This window comes from Lithobates pipiens, unplaced genomic scaffold (assembly GCF_037356315.1).
Source record: "Lithobates pipiens isolate NorthernLeopardFrog02 unplaced genomic scaffold, aLitPip1_a1.2 Scaffold_16, whole genome shotgun sequence".
In the NCBI taxonomy this organism is placed as follows: domain Eukaryota; kingdom Metazoa; phylum Chordata; class Amphibia; order Anura; family Ranidae; genus Lithobates; species Lithobates pipiens.
This window is the reverse complement of record NW_027507748.1, coordinates 628,618,660-628,629,497: the sequence shown is the minus strand read 5'-3', so window position 1 is coordinate 628,629,497 and position 10,838 is coordinate 628,618,660. Positions and strand designations below refer to the sequence as shown.

General features: G+C 42.5%; 1 protein-coding gene across 2 annotated transcripts in view; it reads left to right on the top strand.

Moving 5' to 3' along the window:
• The first annotated feature begins 9,714 nt into the window (after positions 1-9,714).
• Positions 9,715-10,838, top strand: part of SMAD9 (SMAD family member 9) — a 58,408-nt gene continuing 57,284 nt past the window's right edge. The window contains exon 1 of one of the 2 annotated variants that reach the window (XM_077484152.1): positions 9,715-9,875. The gene's annotated coding sequence lies outside the window, so the exon portion shown is untranslated. Of the gene's footprint in view, positions 9,876-9,930; positions 10,064-10,838 lie in introns of those variants that run through there. The other variant, XM_077484154.1, reaches the window with a different exon arrangement.

Sequence of the window (10,838 nt, the reverse complement as noted above, 5' to 3'; positions counted from 1 at the left end):
TCTAGCAGTGGTGACTATGGTGCTGCCCGTGAGCCGTTATTTATTCCTTTTTCAATCGTGAAATTCCTGTTTCAGTCCTTTGCCTATATATGGCAGGGTATCTGAAAACTGTATTTTCCGACGGCGCCTCCGTTGTGACGCCGGTTCCTGTTTACAGCAACGGCGTCACTTCCGGTGGGACGGTGCCTTCGTTATAATGCATATGTGTCCTCACCTCGTTTTGGCGCCAAGCGAGGTGGAGAGGGACATATAAGATTTGCAGAGATCAGACTTCAGGGCTGGTCAACCTGAGAGGGAGTCCTTGAATGTGCTTTGCGGGTAAGGAGAGATTTTACAATAAGGTCCGGTGGACCTATACACCTATAGGTCCCCCCTCTTTGGGTCATTTGAAACTTTGGGATTTAGCGTATCCAGGTAATAACTCTCTAGCTTTGTCCTACTTGGGATTATTCTTTATATTATACAAAAAAACTCTATAAAGATAAATCAACACTTCCGAAAGATGAATCAATCTATCAAAAGAGAGTCAGAAACAGCGCATAATATTCTAAATATAGACAATCACAGTGGTGTGCATTGAATGGTCAAAAAAACTTCCTCAAATACATTTAAAATCGTATAAATGAATATATGTTGAATAAATTACAAGCTTAATATCTCATATTATGTCCATCTAGCCAATGTCCATCTAGAAATTAGTGCTTGGTGGTGAGTTCATTAATCTCACAGTCATTCAACATAGTTCGTTAAAACTCATAGTATATATTGCATATATTGCACTATTGCCCGAAATACACCTCCACGCGTGCACACATGCAAACACCGCAAGAAATCGTTGCCAGTGAGGAGTTCCCCTTAGGTCTTTCTCTTACCAGACTCAGCTGGTTTCACACAGCTGATCAGGAAATCCTCTTAGATGTAAATGCAGGTTTTCTTTCTCTTCGTATACCACCCCACTCGATCTCCGAAGGAAGTATAGTTACAGAGAAAAACGCATATAGTGTAATTCCGTTAAACAAACAAGGTGCTTTATTAAATTAAAAACCATCAAACATTGCACTCACAAACGTTTAAAACTTTCAAAGCGTAGATTCAATATATGGATTAGCAGCTAGGATCAGATAGAAACAGCTAGGTTAGAGGATGGTCCTACCGCCCTCAGCAATAGATCGCTCCCCGCTGATATTTCCCGGCTTGAGACCTCTCCTCTTCTATCTCCTGTCACTCCTGCTGTGTTTAATCTCGTATGGTTCCACCCTGACGCGTTTCGTCGTATTGACATCATCTGAGGGTGGGGCCATACGTTCCCATCTCCTTTTTGTACAGTTCGGATGAATTATCTCATTAACCCTTCATAGACTATTCCCATGTCTCTTCCTATATACCTCTGTGATACATGTACCATGCTCACAACTAGTAACTTCCACAGGTTATTTAAAATAATTTTAAATTATTTTTACTAATTACCCCTAATTCTATATCCCTCTACCCTCCCCTCCCCTTTGGGTACCGTTACTATATAAATCCCATCCCACACATGCAAATGTTGCATATGTCAAATTTAGGTATAAACCTTGATAATACTAAACATGAAAGAAGGGATGGTAAGTGTACCTTCTATATAGGCATTGTGCATTTAAAAGCGCTCGTCAGAGAATGAAGTGATGGAAATGCTTCTCGAGAGGTAACTGCATGTTCCTCCCTAATGGGGAACTCGCCGGGATATATTTACATCACCGGTTCGACGAGTACAGATCCATCCACCGAACAGTGAGGGATGGATCTGGACACCCGTAAGCCCAAGTAAGGTATGAAGCTTATTAGATCAGTGTTAGGAATATAGTATTTCGAGCGGGGAACCGGTGATGTAAATATATCCCGGCGAGTTCCCCATTAGGGAGGAACATGCAGCTACCTCTCGAGAAGCATTTCCATCATTTCATTCTCTGACGAGCGCTTTTAAATGCACAATGCCTATATAGAAGGTACACTTACCATCCCTTCTTTCATGTGTAGTATTATCAAGGTTTATACCTAAATTTGACATATGCAACATTTGCATGTGTGGGATGGGATTTATATAGTAACGGTACCCAAAGGGGAGGGGAGGGTAGAGGGATATAGAATTAGAGGTAATTAGTAAAAATAATTTAAAATTATTTTAAATAACCTGTGGAAGTTACTAGTTGTGAGCATGGTACATGTATCACAGAGGTATATAGGAAGAGACATGGGAATAGTCTATGAAGGGTTAATGAGATAATTCATCCGAACTGTACAAAAAGGAGATGGGAACGTATGGCCCCACCCTCAGATGATGTCAATACGACGAAACGCGTCAGGGTGGAACCATACGAGATTAAACACAGCAGGAGTGACAGGAGATAGAAGAGGAGAGGTCTCGAGCCGGGAAATATCAGCGGGGAGCGATCTGTTGCTGAGGGCGGTAGGACCATCCTCTAACCTAGCTGTTTCTATCTGATCCTAGCTGCTAATCCATATATTGAATCTACGCTTTAAAAGTTTTAAACGTTTGTGAGTGCAATGTTTGATGGTTTTTAATTTAATAAAGCACCTTGTTTGTTTAACAGAATTACACTATATGCGTTTTTCTCTGTAACTATACTTCCTTCGGAGATCGAGTGGGGTGGTATACGAAGAGAAAGAAAACCTGCATTTACATCTAAGAGGATTTCCTGATCAGCTGTGTGAAACCAGCTGAGTCTGGTAAGAGAAAGACCTAAGGGGAACTCCTCACTGGCAACGATTTCTTGCGGTGTTTGCATGTGTGCACGCGTGGAGGTGTATTTCGGGCAATAGTGCAATATATGCAATATATACTATGAGTTTTAACGAACTATGTTGAATGACTGTGAGATTAATGAACTCACCACCAAGCACTAATTTCTAGATGGACATTGGCTAGATGGACATAATATGAGATATTAAGCTTGTAATTTATTCAACATATATTCATTTACACGATTTTAAATGTATTTGAGGAAGTTTTTTTGACCATTCAATGCACACCACTGTGATTGTCTATATTTAGAATATTATGCGCTGTTTCTGACTCTCTTTTGATAGACTGATTCATCTTTCGGAAGTGTTGATTTATCTTTATAGAGTTTTTTTGTATAATAGTGATAGGGCTTTATCAGTGTATAGAGCCTAATTTAAAACAGCTGCTTAAGAGGAACGTAATTCCACAACCCCCAGAATATACACACACGTCTTAGGGTGTAAGCGCTTGTTGTTTTTTACATCTGGCAATGCGGTGCTAGTTGTAAGAAAGTTGGGGTATTTGATTATTCTTTATATGATAACTTGTCTTTTTTATTTGCTGAATTGGATAATATTATTATTTATTATATCATTTTATTTGAAGGGCTCTGTTTGACATCTGTATACTGAAGTCCTTTGAAGGCTTTCCCTTAAAAATTAAAAATAAAATATTTTCACTTTGGAAGGTTGCTTGTTCCACTTTCCAGAATTGTTTGAGGTAGGCATTGTAATTTTTGATTGTCATATACTTCCCTATAGATATACCGGATCAGTACTATTTTATCTCCTAATCTGACAGATGGATCCCAAGGGGTGTGGCCGTTCTTGACAATTTATCCCTCTCTATGGTATCATCAAATTTGATCCTCTTTTATCCAACTACTTTTGGAGTATTCCCTAATTTCATCGGTTGCACAGGTCAGTGCTTGAAGTCAATTTTTGTCTATACGATATTCTGCATGGCTGTAAATTGTATTACATTTATTATTTGTATCTTTTTGTGTGTTTTTTTAAATTGTCTTTTTTCATTCTAGTGACTATATGCATATGCGATATTAACAGTTCTCCTGAAGAAGCCCTATATTGTATGGCGAAACATGTAGAGATTTATCAGCATTGCAATTGTTCTTATGTATTCTGTGATGTATTTTCTTGAAATTATTCCAAAACTATGTATTTATATGTCTTTTTCTATTTGCATTCAAAATGTATATATTTTTTATAATACAGTGTTTTTGCACTTAAAAAGTCCCATAAAAATGTTTTTTAGATATATTGTACTGATGTGGAGATCAAGCGATTTTCTTTTCTTCAAACCATAATTAATGGAAAGAAAATTGGATAATCTATTGCTTGCTTTGGTCTAAAGCTACAGAGGTGATTTTTGATTTCACGGTTCTTGATTCAAATCCCTACAGGACAATTTTCTGCTTTCAAACCTAGTTTGTAATAGCAAGAGCTTTCTGAGGGATATTCAGTTGTGTGATTGTGGTTTTGGATAGTGGTGGCTGGTGTTTTTTCTTTTTTTGGGGGTTGCCGCTAAATGACAGATCCCTAAATGTTTTTGTTGGCTTATTTTTGTAAACAAACCAGCTGGAGATCCTTGATGACATCGCTGCCTGATGATGTTCACCCACCGCTACTCCCATCACATAAGGCATATCCCCCACTGGCTATTGACTAAGGAGGGATTACTTTGATGCAGTTGGCCAGCTTAAATATCTATTGGTCTATATGTGTGAACTAAATATCCCTATTTTTTTATTGCATAGTTTGCTATAAAGAGTATAGCAGTTTTCCCTGGATGACGTCACATGACAAAACGCGCACAGTCGCGCAATGTGCTGACGTCATTGTGTGTTGCCGTTCCTGGACGTGCGTGCGGTCTGCTGTATGCTCGGCTGGCGAGGATTTTCTGTATATCGCTATTTTACGATTTATGGATGTAAGTGCAATTTAAACAAAAGAGGGGTATAACCTGACCACCACTGAAATGACGCACCTCCATCCCTGGTATACATATAAAAACAGAGGAGAAAAATAGTGGGACTTTAAATGAGGGATGTCACTGCAGACAGATATTGCATAAAGTATAAATATATATTTTGTTGATCAAACCTAGGTACTTTGGAACATTCCATATTCAGGAGATACATAATGCATTTATAGCTGGTGACAAACCTCCACCCCTCTTTGTTTGTGGGACTTTAATTGAGGGATATCACTACACACAAATATTGCATAAAGTATAAATATATATTTTATTTATCAAATACAGATATATTTGAACATTCCATATTCAAGAGATAAATAATGCTTTTATAGCTGGTGATAAACCATATGAAAAAGAGCTGCCATGTACACACACACAAGAATACACATACATTGTGTAGCGGCAGGCTCCTGAAGAGCAAGTGCTATGGGTTTTTCAAAATTAAACTCTACCTAAACTGCAGTTAGGTTTGGGTATTATTTGTCTAAATTTGACTTCTGTATCAGTCTGACTGGACTGTGAGATGTTCAGCCTGGCCACAGGGGGCACTGTCTCTTGTGGCAGACGTGGAACTATGGTCTGGTCAGGCGCTTAAGTTACTCTCTTTCGGAACCAGGTCAGTGGGAGTGGCCCTCTTGCTGTGCCCTCTGGGAGAGGGTATTTAAGATGCGGACGTCATGTGGTTTGGGGTTTCTGGTCCAGTATGATGTGCTGATTACATGGTCCTGGTCCTCCTGACCAGCCTCCAGGAAGGCTATGGCCAGGGGTGCGGATCCACCCAACTTTTATGCCTCGGGGCTGGCTAGCCCAGGGCAAGGAAACTAAAGGAGGATTCTGAGGTGGTTGGGTGCCGTATCCGGTTCGGGAGAGACCCATTGTACTTCGAGCCTTCCAGGGGAGGACTCTTTAGAAGAATACCACGCACGGGTTGGTTTTCTTAACAAGAGCCTGGAAGGGCTAAAGTTACAGAAAGAATCCGGTCTTGTGGATATCGCCAAGCAGGCTGAAAGATCCAGGTATCCTACAAGTGTTCTACAGCTTAGTTTCCCTACGTGTTCTGCAACAACGTCTGTGACAAAGACTTTGTTCCTGAGTAAGCACCTTGTTGGCTGCTAGGCCTTGTGAGAGAGGGACTGTCCAACCTGAGTGTTCATCCAGCTGCGAATGGCTATTCTCTGGATGCAGTCAAAGTAAGCAAGTTCTTTCAAGTTTATAGACTTTGACATTGAGAGTACCTGAACTACCTTTTCCAACCCTCTGATCCCAAGTTGAAAGACTGTTCAATGGTTTGAGTTTTTGCAAATAAAATCCATTCAAGTGGATCTATTGTCAGTCTCAAGTTACTGGGTCATTTACCAAGGGACATCCCCTAGACGTGCAACAAGGAGTACGGAAGGTAACGGTAAGCCCAAAAATAACCAGCAGATCCTTCGGGGGTTAGTGCTACATAATATTGAACTTGATAAAATCTAGGTACATAACATAAGTAGTATATGCAGGCCAATAAAATTAAATAAATTATACACCGACCCTGTCAGGGCACCCTTAAAAACTCCACGTGTTTCATTAGGGGTGCAATGGATCAAAAAACTCACGGTTCGGATCGTTCCTCGGATCAGAGTCACGGATCGGATCATTTTTCGGATAAGCAAATAACTGAATTTGCAAAAAACTGTGAAAATTCCACCACCATATAGTCCCCACTGTAATATCCATAATCTCCCCCACTGTAATATCTACAATCTCTCCCACTGTAATAGACATCTCTCCCACTCACTGTAATATCCACAGACATCTCCAACACTGCATATCCCCGGATCGCGTGGTTTTGATAAGTGAACCCCATTAGGTTTCTGACTAAGGCCCTATGCACATTGGACATTTAGACCTGATGCACAAGGCTCCAGTGTGGGCTGAAGACACAGGGGCACCACGCAGCCTGTTAAACCTCTAGACCTTGCACCCAGTGCTGCTGTTTAGGGCAGTATTATGTGCCCAGGGACGAATGCCCAGAATGCAAGAATGCTGCATTGTGGACATCCCTCCCTGAGCACATACTGCTCTAAACATTTGTACAGCTCAATGCACATACACAGCCCCAGCATCTGTCAGCCTCTCAGGGTTTACCTGGACAGTGCACATGTGCCTTCAAGCATATGACCTAAAATAATCAAATATGTGAAAAACAGATTATGGTTTAGGTTGTATTTATGCAAAAATTGAGTAAACCCAAAAAGGGTTAAAGCAGTGTTTGTTTTTTTGGGGGGGAGGTGGATACACCAAACACATTAGTTATACGCCGCCGGGTGTACCAAGATGGCCGCCACTCCGGAGCTAGGCCGAAGCCGGGGCCTTTGCTAAGGCCGAGGCAGCAGAGCGCTCCGCGGAGCGCGTGGTGTGCTGATCCGAACAGGTTGACCCGTTCGGATCATGGATCAGTGACGATCCGTTGCACTACTAATGGCTAAGTATGGCTGGGTACGGCTGCGTATTGCAGAGTATGGCTGGGTATTGCAGAGTATGGCTGGGTATTGCAGAGTATGGCTGGGTATAGCAGAGTATGACTGGGTATGGCAGAGTATGGCTGGGTATGGCAGAGTATGGCTGGGTATTGCAGGGTATGGCTGGGTATTACAGAGTATGGCTGGGTATTGCAGAGTATGGCTGGGTATTGCAGGGTATGGCTGGGTATGGCAGAGTATGGCTGGGTATGGCAGAGTATGACTGGGTATGGCAGAGTATGGCTGGGTATTGCAGGTTATGGCTGGGTATTACAGAGTATGGCTGGGTATTGCAGAGTATGGCTGGGTATTGCAGGGTATGGCTGGGTTGTGCAGAGTATTGCAGAGTATGGCAGTGTATTGCAAGGTACGGCAGAGTATTGCAGAGTATGGCTGGGTATTGCTGAGTATTGGCAGGGTATGGCAAAGTATTGGCAGGGTATGGCAGAGTTTTGGCAGGGTATGGCAGAGTATTGGCAGGGTAAGGCAGAGTATTGCAGGGTATTGGCAGGGTATTGCAGAGTATGGAGGGATGGCTGAGCATGGATGGATGGATCCATGGATGTGACTGCAATTGTCACAGAGCAGCGCTGTGGGCACTACAGATCCAGCCCACAGCGCTGCTACCATCCAATCTCTCCCCTCCACTGTACAGATCAGTACACAGAGTGGAGAGAGGAACCGGCGTCATGACATGTTTACAAGTGATCACTACGTCATTTGAAAGAGCGATCATGTGGTAAACGGCCGCGATCAGCGATACGCTGCCGGGTGTACCAAGATGCCGCCGCTCCGGAGATAGGCCGAAGCCCCGGCCTTTTCTAAGGCCGAGGCAGCGGAGTGCTCTGCGGATCGCGTGGTGTGCTGATCTGGACAGGTTGACCCGCTCGGATCACGGATCGGTGACGATCCATTGCACCACTACGTTTCATGGCTCTTTGCCATTCATCAGGAGTTAGGTGCAGAGATAAAGCTATGAATGCAAAAGATTTAGGTTAATGAATGCTAACCTTAAAAAGGGAGAACAAGCTGTTAAGGCATTACATATACTAGCAGATTTAAATACACTAACAAATAGAAGCCAAGCTTCACCTAATACTTTATAGGCAGTTACATCCCTTTTGCAATAAAGGGTTTATATATATATATATATATATATAGCTGATGATTGTAATCTTCCATTTCAGCGTAAATGGTTTGCCCCCTTTACACTGAGGCGCTTTTCAGGCATTTTAGCTCTAAAAATAGCGCCTGTAAACTGCCCCTTCTATACCCCCAGTTGTGTGCTTGCAAAACGGAAAAAAAAAGTCATCCAAGCAGCATCTTTGGGGTGGTTTGGGAGCGGTGTATACACTCCCAAACCGCCCTGCTTTTTTAAATGAATGGGCATTGCTACCGAAGCGCCACAACATTCCAGCGCCACAACATGGCCCTTTTAACCCCTTCTTTGGGGTTAAAAGCACACTGCTTCCCCCTGCAAAGCGGCTCTGCAGCACCAGTAAGGCTTCATGTACATGGAACGTTTTTACAACCTCTCCTGAACTATTTAATTTGACAGATAGTAACCCGCGTTTAAAAAGTCTGTTTTGCCGCGGTTACATTCCGAATTTAGCTGGGTTTTGCCGCGTTTGCGTTTAGAAGCATTTCTAAAAAAAATATATATTTTTTTTGAATGGCCAAAAATGAAAAACGCCTATAAACGAAATGCGGCTAAACGCGGGTTACAGTGTTTAGTTGCATTTGGCGTCTGAAACATGGAAATCTTCAGCGCCTGAACCCCTTTTTTTGCTTTCAAAGAACCGCTGTTTAGCAGCGTCCCGTGTACATGGCGCCTTAATCGTGGGGCGGTCTAGGTGTGAAAGGGCTCTTAACCTTCTATTTGCCACATCTGCAGGACAGCTTGTTCTGTAGAAAACAACAGACTTACCAGCAGGATCCACAAGTGAAAATAAAGGGAAAAAAGACTAAAAAAGAAAACGAATGCAGCCTTCACAGCTAAGAGCTAAAGCTATGTTTGCTTTTGGGTTTATTAGCACTGTAACTGCCTTGTACTGATGTACAATGTACCTGAACTGTCTCCCTTTATTTTGTAAAGTGCCATGCAGACTGTTGGCACTATATAAATCCAATTTAAATGATAGAACATGGCACACAGTGCCTGGTATAAAGAGTTCCATGGGTTTTGGTGGCAGGATGACAAGTCCTTGTTGTAGGTCTATCCTCATCCAGGACAGTGAAGGTGCCCACTCTGGTATCGGTGATGCCCTCCTCCTATGATAATGGACATCCAGCCTGCTGAGCCATCCTCTCATTCCTAGACTGTGTGACCTCCATCACCTCCAACCCCTACACCCCCCCTCCCCTACACCCCCCTCATCTCTACCCCCCTCCCCCTCCTGCCCAGGACTGGCTGGGAGAGGAGGAAGACGTGTCCTGGGTCAGTTCCAGCTCTGCGCAGTAATACTCAGTGACAGAGCAGCCGGAGAGGCTCCAGCCTGACTGACGCCTGACTGTGTGCTGCCTCCTCCTCCTCCTCCTCCTCCTCCTCCAGACACAGCCGCCTCACTCCTCCGTACCCCACCGGACACCACACACAGGTAAGGGGACACCTTCTATTCCACCATAGCGCTGCCCTGGGTGAGGGCGGTGTACACCGGGCAATGGGGCACTCTCCTTCCATCACACTGCATTGGAGTCCTCGTTATACATCGCTCTATACATCGCACCATGGATCTGCTTTCATTCATCATCACATTGTGGGGCTTAGTACATCGCTCTTCTCAATGTAGGTCTGTCATCTATAGGACACACTCTACTCCTCTTCTACTACACACCAACTCTTTACTATTCTACTAGACACCCCACTCTTTACTATTACAGTTTACTACACACCCCACTCTTTACTATTACAGTTTACTACACACCCCACTCTTTACTGTTACTGTTTACTACACTCCCCACTCTTTACTATTACAGTTTACTACACACCCCACTCTTTACTATTCTACTACACACCCCACTCTTTACTATTACTGTTTACTACACACCCCACTCTTTACTATTACTGTATACTATACACCCCACTCTTTACTGTTATACTATACACCCCACTCTTTACTATTACTGTATACTATACACCCCACTCTTTACTATTATACTATACACCCCACTCTTTACTATTACTGTATACTATACACCCCACTCTTTACTATTATACTATACACCCCACTCTTTACTATTACTGTATACTATACACCCCACACTTTACTATTATACTCTACACCCCACTCTTTATTATACTATACACCCCACTCTTTATTATTATACATTACACACCACTCTTTATTATTCTACTATACACCGCACTCTTTACTATTCTACTATACACCCCACTCTTTTCTATTATACTATACACCCCACTCTCTATTATAGTCTGTGAACACTGTTTACTCCCACTATAGTTTATAGGATAGCATTTAATCTATAGGATGCTCTTTATTTTATAGCCTATATAACACTCTTTACTCCTCGTATAGTCTATAGGAATCTTTATTTTATAG